The sequence below is a fragment of the Marmota flaviventris genome, chromosome 12 (assembly GCF_047511675.1).
Source record: "Marmota flaviventris isolate mMarFla1 chromosome 12, mMarFla1.hap1, whole genome shotgun sequence".
Taxonomy (NCBI): domain Eukaryota; kingdom Metazoa; phylum Chordata; class Mammalia; order Rodentia; family Sciuridae; genus Marmota; species Marmota flaviventris.
In genome coordinates this window covers 102,316,930-102,337,757 of record NC_092509.1, presented here as the reverse complement: position 1 = coordinate 102,337,757, position 20,828 = coordinate 102,316,930, and the positions used below count along the sequence as shown (strand labels likewise).

Genomic DNA, 20,828 nt, shown 5'->3' with positions numbered 1-20,828 from the left:
TGCCTTTGGGGTCTATAATTTGTTCCTGGTCTGCAGTATCTCTCTCTTTCTCTCTGCTTCCTGGTGTGATGACCTGAGCTGCTTTCCTCCACCATACCCTTCCACCATGATGTTCTGCCTCACCTCGAGATTTGAGCTCCATTCAGAGCCAGCTGTCCATCGACTGACACTGTGAACACCAAACTTTTCTTCCTCTAAAACTGTTCTTATTGGGTATTTTGGTCATAGTAACAAAAAAGCTACTTAAAACACTAGGCAAGTACTCTACCACATCCCCAGCCCTGGCCATCATTCTTAACTCCTCCTTTCCCTTATTGCAGTGTCCAAACATTCACCATGTTCTGTCAATTCTATTCTTTAACTATATTTGTTTGTATACATCTTTTGAATCCAACCACTTATCTACCACAATTATTAATTTTTTATATTTATCTTTTGGTTGTAGTTAAACACAATACCTTTATTTAATTAATTAATTTATTTTTATGTGGTACTGAGGATTGAATCCAGGGCCTCGCACATGCTAGGTGAGTGCTCTACCACTGAGCCACAAACCCAGCCAGTTGCTTCTGCTATATACTCTACAGCACATACTTGTTGAATTTTATTTATTTCCCACTAGCTTCAAGACACCAGTTCTTTCACTGTTGCTTTCCAATGCTCAGCACATAGGAAAAACTTAATAAACATCTGTTAACTGAATAAATTAATGATGTTTAATGGGCTTTAATGTCCACACTTAATTTGGAATTCTCAATTTGCTTGCTTTCTTAGATTAGATGAATACATACTTGAGATTTTTTAAAAAAATTTTTTTTAGTTGTAGATGAACAAAATTTATTTAATTATTTATCTGGTGCTGTGCCTCACACATACTAGGCAAATGCTCTACCACTGAGCCACAAGCCCAGCCCTACTTGAGATTATTTTTTTTTTTAAAGGGAACATCATTGGCACTTTCCCCCTACAGTTCCTTATGATTTCTCTTGCTATCACACACACACACACACACACACACACACACACACACACATTGGTTCTCATTGAAAAGTATCTCAAATTTCAAGTTTTATTCATTCAATTTCAAATTTCAAGTTTTTACAAAAATTTTTAGTTTTTGACAGACCCTTATTTTATTCATTTATTTATATGCAGTGCTGAGAATCAAACCCAGTGCCTCATCTATGCAAGGCAAGTGCTCTACCACTGAGCCACAACTCAAATTTCAAGTTTTATTCATTCAAACTTTGTTACAAATCCTGTTATACTGAAATCTGTAAATGAGACCCACCTGATTTTCTTTTAAGAGAGAGAGAGAGAAGAGAGAGAATTTTTTAATATTTATTTTTCAGTTTTCGGTGGACACAACATCTTTATTTTATTTTATGTGGTGCTGAGGATCGAACCCAGCGCCCCGAGCATGCCAGGCGAGCGCATCACTGCTCGAGCCACATCCCCAGCCCCCATCTGATTTTTGATCATTTATAAGTAATCTGGTTTAATTTGTTTGGATGCTTATAAAATCCTCATTACCCCTCTCCAACAAGATATGTTTAGATGTGGATCTTTCTCCATCAATTTAATGTTACATTTTTTCCCTCTATTTTAGGTCTTCTTTTAGATCTAGACATTTTTATTTAACTTGTCTTTGATTTGTTGTTACTTCTGTCCAACTTCCTGTAGGTTATTCCTCAGATCTACTCTTAATTCTCAGCTTGGGTTTTAGCTCATCTTCTTTTGTCCTTTGGCTTCTGTTTTGTACAGGCCACAACTTCAGAATTTCTTATGGAGAATTCCGAAGAGAGATATTCTCCATATTTTTTTCTAAAAGAGATATCTGTTTCCTTTGAAATCCACTTTCAGAGATAAGCAAGATTTCTGAATCTTCAGGATCTTTTCCCCCTTTCTATATTATTTTTACATCTCTCTTGAAACAAGCTCTCTTGGCTTGGGATATGGTTCTGGGTTCAAGGAAGTAGTGCAGGTTATGTGCGAGTCAGTAGGGCCGGCCACCAGCCATGGGTGGTGTCACCGGGGAGTCAAACTCTCAGAGCTTGCCAAGCAGCCCCCAGGATCAAACGATAATCTGAAACATGAATCTGCAGGGGGAAGATGAATTTAAGAACTGGATCTTTTCCAAAGGTCATCAGGCAAGATTGACTTTAGTTAGTAGGTTCTGAAGACAGAGCCAGGAATGTCAACCTGAGGAAATAAGTGCACCACGTGAGCATGTGGTTGTCTTCACAGGGAATTATTAAGCCCTTAAGGCAGTTTGGATATTTTTTTCTCCCTCTTTATTTTTCACCCATTTTCAGTATATCCGAAATATATTCCGGCGGAAATATGGACTTCCTTTGGCTCCATCTTGGGTCTGTAACTAAAAGCCAGATGGATACGCGCAACGTCAGAGTAAGTCCTCGTGCTTTTTCTGCCTGATTTCTGCTGTATTGCAACAGGACGAGACAGCTGTAATGTCCCGGCCTGAGGGAAGGAAACTGACTGATTCTCAGCCAAACCAGTAGAATCCCTGATTTGTTGTCATCTCAGTAAGCACTGTGACCAGAATGCTGCCTGAAGATTGTGTTCATAGGGACAAATCTGCTAGCGCAAACGGACAACTATTGTCTCTTCATCCACCTCATCCTTCCCCACTGAATTTTGGAAGTTTCAGTCTCCATGTACACAAAAAATGAGGATAGCTTCTGACAGTACCACAATCACTTCTCAAAGCAGGATTTCAGATTTTGGAGGCAAAAGAGGGACAGCTGTTTAGTTTGCAACTCTGTCTGAACACTGCCTCTCTGATTCAGTGAGCAGACTGTGGGGGAAGGACACTCAGCCCTTTACCTTCTTTCAGATGGGTGGATCTGTTTTGAATCATGAAACAGGGTATTGATAGGCTACCAGTTTGGTTTCTCTGAATCCAACTCCATTAGCCTTATGAATTAGGATAATTCCTCCTAGCAATGGGCAGCCTATCATTCTTCATGCTCTGCATTGGTATAAATGTTCCCATTTTTCTTAATTATTCTGTGTGTTTTAGGCAGCAGCTGAGACAGGCGGAGTTGGAGGCTGCTAGCCAAATATCATTTAAAACTAGAAATGCCTCATTGATTTTTTTTTTTTAAATTGTGATTGCATCAGCCTGTTTTGATTTCTTCAGCCTCTGACTCCAGGATTTCCCGGGGTGCAGTCTCTGGCTGGCTGCTCAATCTGTACTCCTCTTTAGAAGAATTATCTGTTCTTACACTTTCATGTCTGACACCTGATGACTCCTCTCGACTGCTGTCTCTAGGTCTGTCTTCTCACTTAAATTGTGAATCTTTATTTTCTGACTAAATCACATTTCTACTTGTTTACCCCACAAAATTATTATATCCCTGGTGAACATACTCCTACCTTAATTGTTAAAAGTGCTAAATTAGCAAAGTCAGGAAATAAACATTCTGTGTAAGAGCCATTAAGTGAAAAGTTTTTGCAAAGCAACCCCTTTTATATTCCTGTGGTTCCTGTAGAGGAGAAAGTACACTCTGGATTAGTCACAGGCTCACAGCATTTACCTCACCTGGCAAGAACACACCCCAGATGCTCACCCCAGTAGAGCATGGTCCCTGAGCAGGCAAGGTACCTGAGTTTTCAACAGCCATGCCACTGTTCTAGACCAAGGGCACCAAATACTTTTGACCAATGAGGTGCAAGATAAGACTTGTAAATCCAATGGGCATCTGACTGTTGACTCAGAGTTCTTTTGTTTGAGGTAATGCGGTATAGAAAATTCACATCACAAAGGATGTTTCAGTTGCAGAGAGCAGACAACCCAATGAGTTTTAGTCCTTGACATTTCTCCCACAGTGAAGATATCTCTTCTCACCCTTCAGAGTTAATTTACCCCAATGAAGCTAAATGTCACAGAAGTCCACTTAGGGCAAGAGCTACCATATTGTACAGAACTTTCTATAAACTTGGTTAGACTTTCTCCTTCCAGGCAAGTGATCCTAAGGAAGGACGCATGAGGCCACAGGAGTGGGATGTGGGATAAGTGGCAGTGAAAAATGCATGCTGGGAGTGTGAGCCACCTGTCCCTATAAGTTTCTTGTCACCCTGGGCCTGCTTAAAACTAATTCTGTTTATATTGTTTCCATCTAGCCTTTATTATATATCTTATTGTGTTATGTAGTATGTAATTTTTTAAAAAAATTAAAATTTATTGGGGCTGGGGATGTGGCTCAAGCGGTAGCGCGCTCGCCTGGCATGCGTGTGGCCCGGGTTCGATCCTCAGCATCACATACAAACAAAGATGTTGTGCCCACCAAAAACTGAAAAATAAATATTGAAATTCTCTCTCTCTCTCTTAAATAAATATATATATATATAAATTAAAATTTATTTTTATGTGGTGCTGAGGATTGAACCCAGTGTCCCACACATGCTAGGCAAGTGCTCTACCACTGAGCTATAACCCCTGCCCTATGTATATAATTTTTAATGCAAGTATAGAGTTTTGTTCTGCTTCAAAGCCCTGCTGTGAATCTTCTAACAAATCTCAGCACACTCTATACATGGCATATTCAACCAGATTTTGAGCACTGTTGGATGAGAACTGTAGCCTGAATAAATGAGAATATTCCTTCAAAAATTAAGATCATGTTGCTACTCTTCCTACCACAAAGAAAGAGACACAGTGGTTTGTACCAGGCATGGTGGAGTACATCTGTAATCCCAGAGACTCAGGAGGCTGAGGGAGGAGGATCACCAATTTGAGGCCAGCTTCAGCAACTTAGTGAGGTCCTAAACAACTCAGTGAGACCCTGTTTCAAAATAAAAAATAAAGCTGGCTGTGGTGGTTCATGCTTGTAATCCCAACAGCTTAGGAGCCTGAGGTAGGAGGATCTCAAGTTCAAAGTCAACCTCAGCAACTTAGTGAGGTAAGCAACTTAGTAAGACCCTAACTTTAAATAAAAAGGGCTGAAGATATGGCTCACTGGTTAAGGGCCCCTGGGTTCAATCTCTGTTACCAAAACAAAAAATGGAAATAAAAAAATACAAAGGGCTGAGTGGCTCAGACGCAAAGTGCCCCTAGGTTCAATCTCAAGTATATACACACGTACACACATATATATGTACACACACACACACGTGCGCGCGTGTACACACAAAATGGTTTGTGAGCCCTGTTATGGTTTGGAAATGAGGCATCCCCTATCCCCTAATAGTTCATGTAGGAGAAAATGCAGGAATTTTCACATGATTAGATTATGAGAGATATAACCAAATCATTGGATTAATCCACTTGATGAATTGATAATCTGAGTGGATTAGACAGCAAGACATGGCTGGAGAAGGTAGCTCCCTGGGTGCATGCTCTTGGGGGTCATGTGATGCCTGGCTCCTTGCACTCAAGCTCTCTCTGCTTCCTGGCTGTCATGAACCTGCCTGGCCTCAGGCCCTGAGCTATGGAATTGGCCCACCACAGACTGAACTTCTGAAACCGTGAGTCATCATAAACTTTCTTCCTCTGCATTGTTTTTGATGTATATATTGGTCACAGAAACAAAAAGCTGACCAAAACATATTGGTAGCAGGAGTGGGGTTGTTGCTGTGACTAATCTGCCAATGTGGTTTAGAAACTTTGGAAATGGTTTGTGGAAAGAGTTTGGAAAAGTCTGGAGATGCAGGCTGGAGAAGCCTTAGAATGTTGTAAGTAGAACTTAATGGGCAATTTTTTGGTGGGGAGGTATTGGGATTGAACCCAGGGACTTTATCAGTGAGCTACATTCCCAGCCCCTTTTATTTTTAAATTTTGAGATAGTGCCTCACTAAGTTACTTAAGGCCTTGCTCAGTTGCTGAGGCTAGCAATCCTACTGCCTCAGTCTCCCAAACTGCTGGGATTACAGGCACGGACCAACTCACCCAGCTTAATGGGCAATTCTTGTGGAAGCTCAGAAGACCAGAATGCCAATAGGACTGTAGATGGTAAACAATGGGCTCACAACGTTTCAGAGGAGAAGGAGGACTCTATTGGAAATTGGACTAGAGGCCATTTATGTTACCTTTTGGCAAAGAACTTTCTACTTTTTGCCTATGTCCTGAGACTTTATGTGAGACTAAATTTAAAGGTGATGGATTAATTATTCTGGTGGAAGAAATTTAAGGCAGCATAACATTCAGGTGGTGGCATGGATATTGCTGGTAGCTTTTAGTCAAGTTTATTGTGATAGTTAGGAGAGGAAAGCATGGTAGAAAGATTTGGAAGACTTGCAATTTGGCCAGAAAAGTGCATGTAAAACTGGGACCAAAGAAGGTGTGTTTGTTGAGGTGATTACAGTCACTAAAGAGATGCTAAGTACTTTACACAGATGCAGTCAAAGAGGTGGCTTGCGGACATCTTAGGAATTGGCAAGACCATACCCATCACAGGAAAAATTCCTTTAAGAGACTATGGAGGTAACTTGGTAGGAAGTTGTTAACTATGCTTAACTGCCCAGGTACTCAGAGGGCACTGGAGTCATGGTCCCAGGAAGCCTGGCTGTTGTATAAGCTGATGGTAGACCTTGGTGTTGTTGAGATGGTGCTGGTTCTGCAGGAATGCAGGGTGCAAGAGTTACGGAGTTCACAGAGGCTTCCACTGAGATTTTAAAGGAAGGCCTGGGAGGTCAGGCAAGGTGTTAGTGTTCCTGCAGGCAGCCCCTCAAGGAGGAATGTGTGAAGCTGTGAGAAAGGAAGTTGAAGCTGCAGTGGAGAATCCCAAAATTAGGAGATTCCAGTGACATCGAATATATACTGGAGGAAAGTTGCTGAAATCAAGCAGAAGTAAGGCAAGAGTGAGGTCATGTGCATTACAACCAGCAAGAACGTAGGAGCAGGGCAACACAAACCCTCTGGAGAGAATATCACCATGCCACATGACCCAGATGCTGGAAGGAGCTACAAAAGTTGCTTGTCCAGCTGGATTCTGGTCTTGTTTTGGTCCCATCCCTTCTCTGCATGGAATGGAAACATTTACTCAATGCTATTATATATATTGGATACATATGACTTTCCTTTGGCAAGAGTTTGCTGTGAGTCTGAGATGAGATTTTGAACTTGGTCTTTTGGGAATGCTGGAACTGTTAAGACTATTGGGATTCTTGAAATGGACTAAATTTTCTCCTCTGTTGTATCACATCAAAGTCAACATTTTTATAATGATCCTAAGACTACATCATCTGCCCCCTTTTTACTCTTTTTGTTTTTGGGGGGGGGAGGTGGCATTTAGGGATTGAACCCAGGGGTACCTAACCACTGAGTGACATGTCCAGCCTTTTTTATTTTTTATTTTGAGACAGGGTGTCACTAAGTTGCTGAGGCTGGCCTGGAACTTGTCTCAGCCTCCTGAGTCACTAGGATTACAGGTGTGCTTTACCACACCTGGCCCCTTCTTACCCTTCTGACATTGTATTCAACCACTCTCACTGTCACTGCTATTCTTCCTCAGGGTCTCTGGACTTGCTACTCTCCCTATCTTAATTGTTCCTTCCAGGATATCTGTATACCTCATCTTATCTTCTCTTGTAAGACTTTACTTAAATGTCAACATCTCAACAACACCTTCTCTGATTACCCTGTCTAGAATCGCAACTCTCTTGCTCTCCTACAGACTTCCATCACCCTATTTTTCTACTTATTACTCTCTAAGTGATATATTCCTATCACTCCTGATAGAATGTTTGTTCATTAACTTCAGTATATAGAAGAGTATCTACAACATAGCAAATGCTCAACACATACTTGTTGAATTAAGGAATAATACCACTGAGCCACAACCCCAGCTCTGCTTAAATTCCTTTTGATTCTCTAATCTCCCAGTTAAAGGAAAATAATCTGGGAATTCCCAGTAAAAGGGAACATGTGTACTTAGTTTTGCTCCCTCCTGAAACTGAATATACTAGACTATTAAAATATAGTTTAAAAAATTTGTTTGCAGTGCTGAGTGCATGGTGGAAAAAAAAATTTAAGGTTTTAAACTGACAAGCTAGAAAGTAGGAAAGTTAAAAAAAATCAATGACATTTAGTAACTCATGAAGCAGGCTGATTGGTGATTACTGTCAGCAGTCCAGAGAAAGTGGAATCTTAAAGCAGCCAGCGGAAAGCCAGAACTAAAGTGATCTATATTGCAGAAATGCTTAAATGGCCAGGAATTAGAAGGATCAGATACCTCTGGAAATGAAAATAAAAGTGGGAAGAACATTTAAGGAGGAGGATTTCTAGAAGACTAAGAAGTGGATAGTTAAATCTTTTCTCCCATGTCACATCTACTCTGTGCCTTTACAATCTTTGGAGCCTGTGAAACCACATCTCTGGGCTAAGGGTCATCAGGCACCGCTGAATGTGGGCTACAGTACCAAGCATGGAGGAACGTGTGTTTTGAATATTGAGTCCTAAGTCTTCTTACCACAGTTGGCTCCAAGACACTGGCGGCCAGTCTTTTTAGACAGGATATGATAGTTCTTCCCCTGGGGTTTCAGGTCTCAGGCTAGTCCAAGAGGAAGGGTAAATGTAGCAATTCAAGGATTCCTCAAACAATGACCCAGCCATATCAACTCCCAGTGAAACTAAGAGATGATACATCACTATGGTCTGAATGTTTATGTCTCCCTCAATATTCATATGTTGAAAAACTCATTAATGTGATAGTACTAAAAGTTAGGGCATTAGGAGGTGATTAGGTCATGAGGGTGGTGACTTTACAATTTGGATTAGCTCCTTTCTAAAATAGGCATTAGAGAGCTACCTTGCTCCTGCCACCATGTGAGGATACAATAAGAAGGTGCCATCAATGAACCAAAAAGTAGCCTTCACCAGGTACCAAATCTGTGAACATCCTGGTCTTGGACTTCCCTGCCTTCAGAAGAGTGGAAAATAATTTTTTTTTTGCTTATGATCTAGCCAGTTTATGGTATATTGTTATAGCAACTACAACAGTTTAAAATATATATATTGAATATATATATATATTAAATCCACTTTATATATATATATATATATATTCAATCAATTTTTAAATATGAACAAACAAGCAATGTAGTACCAGAAAACTGGAGAAATCCTCTGGCAGAAATATAAAAATGAAAATGAATAAACACAAGAAAGAAAATTTGAGGAAAAAAAACTTCAAAAACAAGATATAACATCCATAAAATAAGATGCTATATAAAAATGACTTTCAGATTACAAAGTATTCTTTGAAAGTAAAATGTTGGTATATTAATGAAAAATTCAGAAGAGTTGGAAGATGCAGTTGAGGATATCTTCCACACGGTAGTGCAAAAAGACCAAAAACTAGCTGGGTATGGTGGGCACACCTGTAATCCCAGTTATTAGGGAGGATAAGACAGGAGAATGGCAAGTTTGGGGCCAGCAGGGCAATTTAGTGAGAACTTGACTCAATAAAAAATAAAAAGGGCTGAGGGGCTGGGATTGTGACTCAGCGGTAGAGTACTTGCCTAGCATGTGCCAGGCCCTGGGTTCAATCCTCAGCACCACATAAGAATATATAAATAAAATAAAGATATTGTGTCCAACTACTACTAAAAAATAAATATTAAAAAAGGGCTGAGGATGTAGCTTGGTAGTAGAGTGTCCCTGGATTCAAAGCTCAATACTGAAGGCGAGTGGTGGGTGGACCAAGAGCTACTAAACAAGAGAGAGAAGGAGAAACAAAAATCTAGAAAACTAGTTCAAAAAGTCTAACCTCTAGAAACATCGAGGCCATCCAGACATAGAGAAATAAGAAAACTATTGAGAAGGCATTAAGAAGATAAGAAAAATTCCCCAAACTGAAGCCCATGAGTTTCTATAGAAAGAGCTCCCTGAGTGCATAGTACAAGGGATGAAAAAGACCTAGATTCTGGCACATTACTACAAAATTTCAGAACACTGGAGACAGAGAAGAGCCCAAGTACTTCCCACAAACTTCCAATAAGAATGAAAGAGATCTTATACATGGATCAAGAATCAGAATAGCAAGAGTGGAAGACAGAAAACAATGGAGAAATGGCCTCAAAATTCAGAAAGGAAATTCCTCCCGGCTAGGAATTCTGTACAAGGTATGTATATAAAAAAGGGGAAAAGACATTTCAGACATGCAAGTTCTCAAAAAAATTTTTCCATGGGTCCTTCCTGAAGAAGTTACTGACTATCACATACTATCAAAACAGGAGATCTGTACCGAAAAGGAGAGAAAGAGTTCTCCTTTATCAAGGGAGATCCTAAGATGATAGCTATGCAACAAGTCTAATGTGGTCCTGAGACAGAAATCTTTAGGAAGATGAAATTGATAGAAGAATTTATGCAAATTTAAACAACTGTTAGAGTTTATTTTCATTATGAATTACAAAATAAAGTCACATATAAAAAATATTAAGTTGAGGGATAGTTCACACGTTTTGAAGAAAAGTTATCATAGTTAACTATGTTGTTTCATTCTGAAAGCACATATGGTCATAATTATATAAACAATACATTTATATAACCAAAATTATATCACTACATGGTAATGATAAGAATGAGAGCTGCTTGCGTGTATGTGTGTTTAGGTGTTCTGGGGGTAAGGAATGACAATTGTGTTTACAACTAAAACAATATAAATAGCAATTTAAGCATACCCTTTGCAGTGTGGAGGTCCTTATGAAGGGCATCATCTAGAGTCGAAAGTAGATGTCTTTGCAGACAGGAAAATGATCGGTAGAAAGATGAGGACTGTTGTTTGTTTTTATATATCCTATAGAAGTTGCTGACCTTTAAGAAATGAGAACAGAAATTTAACTGATAATCATTTTTTTTTCTTCTGATTCATTCTACTGTCTTTCTTTTTTTTTTTTAATTTTTTATTGTTGGTTGTTCAAAACATTACAAATTTCTTGACATATCATATTCCACACTTTGATTCAAGTGGGTTATGAACTCCCACCTTCACCCCATACACAGATTGCAGAATCACATCAGTTACACATCCATTGATTTACAAATTGCCATACTAGTGTCTGTTGTGCTCCGCTGCCTTTCCCATCCTCCCCCCTCCCCCCTCCCCACCTCTCCCCTCCCCTCCCCTCCTCTCTCTCTACCCCCTCCACTGTATAACCCTGAGGGTCTCCTTCCATTTCCATGCAATTTCCCTTCTCTCCCCCTTTCCCTCCCACCTCTCATCCCTGTTAAATGTTAGTCTTCTTCTCCTGCTCTTCGTCCCTACTCTGATCTTAGTTACTCTCCTTATATCAAAGAAGACATTTGGCATTTGTTTTTTAGGGATTGGCTAGCTTCACTTTTAACTGATAATCATAATATTTCAGAGGCATTATTTAGGATACTTCAGTAGGTGGTCTTGTTTCTTGTTTGTTGGTTTGTTTTACCATGCCTGGTACATAATAAGGACTCTTATTGTTTTTTTGAATTCAGTCCTTTGAAATAACCCATTACTAGTCAGTAAGATCCTTGAAATCACAGATTATTTCTTATAAATCTTTATATTTCTTTATGTAAATCCAAATTACAGTTTGCATTGTACTTATATTAATGTGTAGACTTTGCCTATGTCTTAAGGACTAAGCCAAATTCTTTTAAAATCTTAGTTAATGTATAAATAATCATGTTATGGTTTGGATGTGAGGTGTCCCCCCAAAACCCAAGTGTGAGACAATGCAAGAAGGTTTGGAGGAGAAATGATTGGGTCAGAGCTTTAACCTAATCAGTGAATTAATCCCTAATGGAATTAACTGAGTGGTAACTGGAGGCAGTGGGGGTGTGGCTAGAGAAAATGGCTCATTGTGGGCATGGCTATGAGGTATATATTTTGTATCTGGAGAGTGGACTTTCTCTCTCTCCCCTTCCTGATCATCATGTGAGCAGGTTCCCTCAGCTACACTCTTCCACCATGATGGGTAGCCTCACCTGGAGCCCCTGGAGAATGAAGCTGGCTATATATGGACTGAGACCTCTGAAACTGTAAGCCCTCAAATAAACTTTTTCTCCTCTACAATTGTTCTGGTCAGGTCCTTAACAGCAAAAAAGCTGACTAAAGGGGCTGGGGATGTGGCTCAAGCGGTGAGCGGCCCGGGTTCGATCCTCAGCACCACATACAAACAAAGATGTCGTGTCCGCCAAAAACTAAAAAATAAATATTAAAATTCTCTCTCTCTCAAAAAAAATAATAATAATAATAAAAAGCTGACTAAAACAAATCCTGAGTGAAATATCCCACTTTACTAATAAATTCTATTTTTGGTGCTATGACTCTAAATGCCTCTCCCAATCAATTATACAAAGCTGTGGTCTGAATGTTATCTCCTACCAAATTCAGGTGTTGCCAATGTGGTGGTGTTGGGAGAAGAAGGCTCTTCTCTCATGGGAGAGGGACTGGGTGACCTTGTATTACATTCTCTAAGAAAGGAATCCAAACAATTGCCAAGGTCAGCCAGAAAACTAGGCAGTACCACCTCTTCAGATCATTTGCCCTCATTCAAACTTCTGTGATAAATACATGCAGAGTAGGTGTGAGGAACGTCAGAAGGGGTTAGCCCACTTCACTCAACAGGCAGTGCATTTGCCTGCAACTGAGGTGTTGATGGATAAAAGACAAAAACTGATGTGTAAATCCGACTTTCACTGTTGAAAGAGGATTAAAAATAGAAAGGAATTCTATTTAGGTTCAGACAGTGAAAGTTGAGAAACAGAAAAAAACTTGTGTAAAAGAATAGGCTTGAGATAGTTCTTTTTCTCTACTCAAGAGCCCAAATTATGGCACTGCCAAAAGAAGCATCCTGCCTGTCTGCTTGTATTTCTGGTGTCTTGATTAATTGCACGGCTGTCCGCATCAGCAGTTTTTAATCTATAAATTCACAGCTCCAGAGAGTTAGTATGAGATTATCCAGACACTATTTAAAGGGCTGGAGATCAAAAAAACAAAGAAGCCACTTCATAGGCAGGTATTTGAGTACTTTTCTGGTCCTTAGGAACTTGGTAATTTCACAAAATAGGTGTGGTGTATTTGCCAAGCAAATCTCTCTCAACACATTCTCCTCCTCTTCATTTGTTCCCTCTCACTGTAAATGGGGCTTATATTCTATGCTTTCAGTAATGGACACTTATTTTAAATAGAACAATTCTACTATTTTCTACTGGCTGCACTAATGGTTGTCTCCTATATGGAATCTTGAACATCTTAGGTTTAAAACAAACAAACAAACAAAAAAAACCACCCTCAGAAGAGCCTTCCTACAACTCAAGGGACTGTAAATATAATTAAGAAAACTTCTGAAAGAATGGAGTCCTGGAAATAGTAAGTGTAAGAAAGCCATATTAATAATTACCATTTAAAAATCTGCCATACTGCAAACTTAAAAGAACTAATGTATTAGCTTTATAATTTTAAACTGATTTTCAGAGAGATATTTTCTAGATAAAAACAAAGAAAGCATTCTATATTTTTTGTAATAAACGCTAGAAGACATAATTCAATAATTTCACTTCACCTTTCAAATGCTGATACATGCATAATTCAAGATAGCGTAGCTATTATCATTTATAGGTTGAAGAAATTAAGACATGAGAATTTAAGTGATATGGCCAAGCCCTTAAACTGTATCATGAAAGGCAAAACCAGGCTTCTTGCTCCAGTGTTTTATTCTTTACCATCAGTAAAATTTGTATCTTTAATTATTGACATTTCCATTTTATACTTCAGTATATGAAGATAAAAAACAAAACAAAAACCTTCATGGGTTTGTTGACGTTCACTCTGTAAGAGAAATGAATAGGTAAGAAAAATAAACACACACCCTGATTTGAAATCCTTTGCTCAATTACTTGGCCACAATAAATGCAAGAGCGAAGACTGAAGAGTCGTGCAGAGCACACTGTCCATTACTGCACTTCTTAAAGTTTGTTCCAGATAAAAGGTTTCCATTAAAATCCATTTCTTCTTGGCAAACATGGTCGCCTTTGTATAACTATTTTCTCCTTGAGAAGTTTCAAAAACAAATAAGGGGAAAACATTTTTCTGGGCAAATAATGAATATAAAGCAATCAAATATGATGAATAAGGTTTGGAAAAACTACATTTCTTATGACCTAAGTATAAAAGTATTTTCATCATACAGTTATGCAGTATATAACAGGTATAATCTATTATGTGACCAAATAATTATAATAATATAGTAACATTTTGTTAATCAGACATTTGAAAATTAATTTGAAATCAAAGAAACCATAAATATGAGAGAATTAAAAATAACTTGGATCCTATAATGGAGATGGATCATTATTTGGGCCACCTGAACCGCTTCCCTATATTTAGAGTATTCCTTACCATATAAATCTTGGTGGCAAGCAAGGACTGTCTACCCTTCTCTTTGCCTCCCTTGCATCCCCCACCTTTTCCATTTCCCCTTAGTGGTAGTAGAGGTTACTGCAAGCTTGAGTTTCAGCATAGAAATGGCCAAAGGTTAAATTTTGGGTCTAGTTTGAGGTCTGCAGTGCCAGCTGTAGGGTGACCACTTTGTCAGTCACATTTTGCCCAGCATGTTCTAGGTTTTAGCAAGGAAGGATGCAAATGTAACCCAGTCCTGGGAAAACCAGAAAAGCTGGTCACATTACCCAATTTTCCTCATCAGATCAGTTCTGAGGGTGCTACTCAGCTTCAAGCCTCATTTTTTTTCAGCTCTTTCAGAAATTCTGTGAGCCATGCAATACCCTTTTATAGAAGTATGACTCAATATCTGTAATGGTTTGAATGTTCATGCTCCCAACCCCTGATTCTGTTTTTTTTTTTTTTGTTTGTTTGTCTGTAGTACTGGGGATTGAACCCAGGGTTGCTCTACTGCTGAGCTACATCCTCAGCCCTTCTTTTATTTTTTATTTTGAGAGAGGGTCTTGCTAAGTTGCACAGGCTAGCTGGGAACTTGTGATGGTTCTGCCTCAGCTTCCCTTTTAATTATCCTTATAATCAATTAGTATTCTGCCTTAATCAGGAGATTTCTCTATTATTCCTCCCAAGACCTTTGACTGAAGTAGAAACCTTTGTGTGAAAGCAGTATGGAAACCCATGCTTCACAATTACCCAATGAAACACATTGGCATAATTCAGATTATATAGTTATAATAGACTCTCTTTGATGTTAGTGAACATGTCAGCATTTAAAAAAGTTCTGAAAAAAATCATGAATAATGATTGTTCTTGCTGTATTTTTGAAATTCTGAGACATTTCTGATGGTTGAGACTAATATTTTCTTGGTGATGAGATAAACAAACATTGACAGAATATAAAAATCATTTAAAAATAAAGCTGTTGACAGAAAATCTTTGATTTTTCCCATCCCATCCCATAAAATGCTTATTTCTCAAGATGAAGAACTGTTAAGTCAAAAAAAAAAAAATGGAAGTGGTGGCATAAAAAACAAGAACCATTCAATTCTTGGTCTTTGGAGCACAGATAAGAATTCTTTGTTTTTCCTGGTCATTATGTAATCCTCCTGAACACACCCACCTCTGACCAATTCACTCTCATGACACCTTCATATTCGTGGACTTTGATTTTTCTGTATTTCGGAGAGAAGACCTTCGATAAAGACATATAATCCTGTTCATAAAATCATTACTAAAATTTATATAAATAATGCATCTTTATTAAAGAGAAACAAAAAATACAAGAACACAGATAGAAACAAGCTTCCATTAATTCTTCCATTGCTAACATTTTGATATTCTTTCTACAAACATTCATATCTGTAGTTATAATTGTGTAACTATTATAAATATTCGGGGTCTATACTATTTCATATCCATACTATTTCAGGGTCTGCTTTATCAGTAGTACTTTATCAGTAGTGAATTTCTTTGCAGATAGATATAATTTTTTTTTTACTTTTAACATGTATGTAATGTAATGTATACAAGTATCACAACATGTCAGCAATGAATTTTGTTGGATATTTTTAGCTTTTGTAAAGAATATTGTTAGAAGTTCTATATCACTGAACATTTTTCCAATTATTTCCCAAGATAAATACTAGAAGAGGAACTTTTGCACCAGCAAGAGTACTCATTTTTTTTTTTTTTTAGTTGTAGATGGACACAATACCTTTATTTTATTTCTTATGTGGTGCTGAGGATTGAACCCAGGGCCTCGCACATGCTAGGCGAGCACTCTACTGCTGAGCCACAACCCCAGCCCAAGAGTACTCATTTTTAAAAAATTTTCTTTTCGGCTGGGTTGTGGCTCAGTGGCAGAGCGCTTGCCTAGCAACTGAGGTACTGTGTTCGATTCTCAGCACCACATAAGAAATAAATGAATAAATAATGGTCCATTAAAATCTAAAAAAGAATTTACAAAATTTTTTTAGTTGTAGATGGACAAAAACTTTACGTTGTTTATTTATCTTATGTGATGCTGAGGATGGAACCCAGTGCCTCACACGTGGGAGGCAAGCGCTTTACCACTGAGCCACAACCCCAGTCCCAAGTGTGCTCATTTTTGATGCTTATCTTTTGTCAAATTGCCTTCCAGGAAATTTGTGTCTTTTTACAATTCCACTGATGACCTACAAGACTATGTCCACCCTCAACAACATTTGAGTATTATCATTCTTTTAATCTGCATAGGCAGATATATCTCATTGTTTTATTGATTACTAGTGAGGCTAAACATTTTAACATATATTTTGGCCTTATATTTCTTCTTTTGTGAATTATCTGCTCCTATTAAGTGCCCATTTTTCTTCAGTGTGGATATATGTGATTAGCCACATCATTTTGTGTTGAAATGGAGAGAAGCAAACTCAAAATCTGAAAGTAATTACCACCCTCATCAAGAACGACCACTACTTGCTTTGTTGTCATCACCTAGCTCTTTGGGTTTTATAAATTATTTCCTCTCTGAAGTTTCTAGCTGATTTCCACTCTTTTATTCCCTTTTCAGGAAGTCCTGATTTTCAAAATTTATTTTCTTTTATCCCCAAAATTAAGATTCTCTGATTCAACTACTTATTTTAAATGTGGATGCCTTGGAATTTATAACTTGTATAGGAAGGAATTAAGCAGGCAGTTCCAAAATACCATTTAATCAGTTTTCTCTTGAGGTTAAAAGTATTATTGTCCTTTTAAAAACTACATCTTTCGGTGTTTTCTTCTATTTATAGAACATATAACCTATTGCAATAGTTATGATAATGGCACTTGTCACAAGGTGGGAGATTAGAGGAAGTGTAATCAGTTATCTCTGGTAGCAGTATTTGCTGGTTATTTCCTAACTGCTGTTTTTCTGCTGACCTTTATGTCCCATATTACCTGAAAATACATCATCACCCACTTCTACAGCCCATTTATGGGGTGTTGCTGGAGGACATTAATATCAGTCACACCAGAGAAGAGAGAGAAACTCTTCAGGGGTTTTGTTTGTGCCCATATTTTCACTCTATTTTTAGCTCTCTGCATTGAATGACAATGACATTGAACATTCATTTAATCTCTGTGCACTCCGTTGCCCTTTCCTGGTCTCATTTGCTCACACCTCAGAACCTTTTCCCCAGCTACACCTTATGCTTCGAGTGACCATATGCTCTCTATTTTTCTGGAGAGTCTCAATTTCAGATATTCTGTCCTGTTGCCAAATCAGATGCCAGACCATATGCTTTGTATTTTCTTTGGGGGAAATATATTAATTTACCTCTGCTTCAGTTCCCTAAACTCTGTTCATGAAGATTTCTGTTGCTTTTGCTAGATAGTTCATGAAAATTTTTATTAGTTTTTTTAAAACGCAGCTCAGATGTCTTCTTCCTGGGAAGTCTTCCTCCACAGCCTCCTCCCTAAACACTGCCCCCGCCCACTGGATTGCCTGCCTTAGTATGTTTATTTGGTGAAAGTGAAAGGTGAAAGGGGTTGCCCCCATCCCATCCCTTATGAGTTTACTCATCTGTGCTCTGCTGCTCAGGAGGGCGTTCTTTGCTCAGTTAGAGGACACCTGCATTTTTCTGCTACTAATGGTTTGAATCATAGACTGTAGAAGGCATCTTCTTCCTTCTCCTGGTAGTTGATGGATCTGAATGTCCCCAAGAGCAATTTCTCCATCTTGCACATTTCAATCCAGAATAACATCACAGGGAAGTTATGAAATTCTAGGTTGATTTTCCACTCTAAGTCCGGTTGCATAGTTTAGAGTCAAGAGGGAAAGCTCCGGTACTCTAAGAATCTGGGACACAATCATTGGATCAGACACACGTGCACACATAGAACTTCCAAGGACAAACATCAATTTTCAGAGCAGGAACATTAAGGAGGAAAAGAAATATTTTTCTATTTTATATAACACAGCCCTGGCTTGCCACAGAGTTAGAACTTTATAATACAGGATATTAAGTTTTTAATTCATCCTTCCCTCTCCTCTTCTGCTTTTAAGTAGAGATCTCTAGGCCAACCAGAAATAAGAAAATGGACAAATTGCAGAGTTTAATTTCCTCCTAATGGATGAAAATATAGTGTACACTGTGGCTCTTCTCTGCAGACAAAGATACACCTAGTCAACTCACAAAGTATTTTACATAGTTTCAAGGCTCCATGGACATCTCTAGAAGATTCGTGCATTTCAGAATGCTTCTCATCATATATAAATATTTTTTTACACTGTGTACAACCAGATAAATGAAAAGTTGTGCTTCTTGTCATATTATTTGTACTAGGTACTGGAGAAGCAGACATTAATCAAAGAATCACACAGACAAATGTGAAGTTACTATTTGTGATTTTAGGTCCATTACAGGTTAGTTGCCTTCAGCAGAGAGATCTCTGGGGAGTTTTTCTGGTGAAATGATGATTGAGGCAGAATCAACCAGAAAGACAGCATTCAGACAGAGGAAGAAGTGCATTCAACAGTCCTATGATGTGAAGTGGTAGTAGGCACATTTAGGTAACATTAAGGCCAGGGTGGCAGAAGTACAGAGAATGAGGGAGAGAACTAGTGAAGTTGATGCAGGGTCAGATTATGAAGGGTCTTATAGATGATATAAGGGAATTTGGGCTTCAATCTAAGAACACTGGGAGCTATATTTATTTATTTTGGTACCAGGTATTGAATCCAGGGGCGCTTGACCACTGAGTTACATCTCCAGTCCTCCTTATTTTTTATTTTGAGACAAGGTCTTGCTAAGTTGTTTAGGGCCTTGCTAAATTGTTGACGCTGGCTTTGAACTAGCAATCTTCTTGCCTCAGCCTCCTAAGCCACTGGGATTACATACATGTGCCACGGCACTTGGAAGGAACTGTTCTTAGTTCCCTTGATATCTTGTTTTGGCTTTAAATAGAACACCCTGGCTATCATGAAGAGAATGGATTATATGGGAGCAAGAATGGATGAGGACAGATCAGTTAGAACTCTATGACTCCAGGTGAGGTAAGAGAGAATGCCAACTTAGAGAGTTGGTAGTGGAGGAAAAGAGAAATGTCTGGATTCAAGGACTAGAGTTGAAGTGAACTGATAAAACTGAGAAATGACTGAAAAGTAGAGGAACAGGTAAGAGACTGGAAAAATGTTAAGAATAGCTCTGGGTTTTAGGCTTCCATAACAGGTTACATGGTGGTGTCATTCCAAGAGATCGATATCAAGTGTGCTAACAGAGGACCAAGCATTGGTTGAGAAGACACTGTGTTTATTTTGTACCTGATGGACTTGAGAGATCATTCATTCTTTCATTTGAAGTGTGTTAGTCTACTCAGGATGCCATAACAAAATACCACAGACTTAACAGATATCGATATTCTCACTGTTATGGCGGCTGGAAGTCCAAGAACAAGGTGTCAGTGGCGTTGATTTCTGGAGAATTCTCTTTTCCTGGCTTGCAGATAGCCACCTTTCCCACCATTATGTCTTCATATAGGCCTTTTTTTTGTCTGTGAGAGAGAGCTCTGCTATCTCTCCCTCTTATGAGAATATAGTCCTATCAGTTTAGGGACGTATGACTTCATTAATCTTAGTTGTTTTCTTGGTACAGTGGATTGAACCCAGGGGTACCTAACCACTGAGCAACACCCCCAGCCCTTTTTATTATTTTGAGACAGATCTTGCTAAATTGCTTACAGCTTTGGTAAATTGCTGAGGCTGGCCTTGAACTTGTGATTCTCCTGCTCCAACCCCCTAAACCACTGGGATTACAGGCATGCACCACCTTGTCCAGCTTAGTTACCTTCTTTTGTGTATATATATATAAAATACACACACACACACTCTTTTTAATTGTTGATGGGCCTTTATTTTATTTATTAATATGTGGTGCTGAGGATCAAACTCAGTGCCTCACATGTGCTAGGTATGCGCTCTACTACTGAGCCACAACCCAAACCCCTTAGTTACCTTCTTAAAGGCTCTGTCTCTACTGCAGTCACATTAGGAGTGAAAGATTCAAAATAGGCATTTTGGAAGGACATAATTTGACTCATAAGAAAATGTATTATATGGTATGTAAAATGATGGATACTTTAGTCAAACAAAACCATATTTAAAACTTGGCTACCATGGTCTTGGCCCATGAACAGGTATGTGGATAAATAAGTTGTAGAATATCTATGTAATTAATTATTACTCAGCAATAAAGAGGAAAAAGTATTAATATCCATTATAACATGGGTGAATCTCAAAATAATAATGCTGAATGAAAGAAGCCAGACAAAAAGATTTGTTATTATGTAAATAAAATTCTAGAAAATACAAACTATTGTGAGAGAAAGCAAATCAGAGGTTTCTTGGGACAGGCATGGACAGATAAAGGCAGGAGGGAGGGATTATAAAGGAGCATGAGTAAATTCAGG

At 38.5% G+C, this 20,828-nt stretch overlaps 1 long non-coding RNA gene across 3 annotated transcripts in view; it reads right to left on the bottom strand.

The window, feature by feature from the left end:
* LOC114092447 (uncharacterized) overlaps positions 1 to 20,828 on the bottom strand; it is a 62,810-nt gene that overhangs the window by 23,288 nt on the left and 18,694 nt on the right. For 2 of the 3 annotated variants that reach the window (XR_003582723.2, XR_003582721.2), the window contains exons 2-3: positions 13,813 to 13,993; positions 10,645 to 10,777 (exon numbers count right to left, since the gene is read on the bottom strand). This is a non-coding gene — a long non-coding RNA (uncharacterized lncRNA). The remainder of the gene's footprint in view (positions 1 to 10,644; positions 10,778 to 13,812; positions 13,994 to 20,828) is intronic. The other variant, XR_003582722.2, reaches the window with a different exon arrangement.